Raw genomic sequence first — 617 nt, forward strand, 5'->3', positions numbered from 1 at the left:
GGCCGTAGGCGGGCCGTAGGCGGGCCGTAGGCGGGCCGTAGGCGGGCCGTAGGCGGGCCGTAGGCGGGCCGTAGGCGGGCCGTAGGCGGGCCGTATTGGTATGAGGTGCAGAAAGAACACAAGAAAACGATTACCCTCTTGAGAAACTAAGTAGGTGTTGTAATCATTTCAGCTTTATGCCTCATTCTACGAGCGTGCCACAAGGGCCTGTTTCAAAAAGAAGGTCTACGTCTGCTGAGGTTGCACTCTAAAAATCGTTTTGACCTCCTAGCGACTCTGTGGAAAATCTGGGCGCCGCCAGACAACGCTTTCCCGACCCGGTTCGCATTTGAAGTTGGGAACTCAGAGCGGTTGCCAGAGGGACCCCCATCTTGATCCAGTGCTACGCGCTACAGGAGCGTCTAGGAGCGACGGGGCACTCGTCAGGTGAAACCGTATGTCCCCTCCTCTCAACTCCCGCGGAGAATCTGTGCGACAGCAACCGCGTCCTCTACAGGGGCGTTAGTATCGCTACAGCCTATGTCACACTGTTAAATTCCTACAAAGCATTCGCTTTGCAGAGATGCGAAGTATTTTGCTCCTTTGTAACTACGAAGCATTTACTTTGCAATTACAAA

Source organism: Frankliniella occidentalis, unplaced genomic scaffold (assembly GCF_000697945.3).
Source record: "Frankliniella occidentalis isolate FOCC.00 unplaced genomic scaffold, Focc_3.1 Scaffold238, whole genome shotgun sequence".
In the NCBI taxonomy this organism is placed as follows: domain Eukaryota; kingdom Metazoa; phylum Arthropoda; class Insecta; order Thysanoptera; family Thripidae; genus Frankliniella; species Frankliniella occidentalis.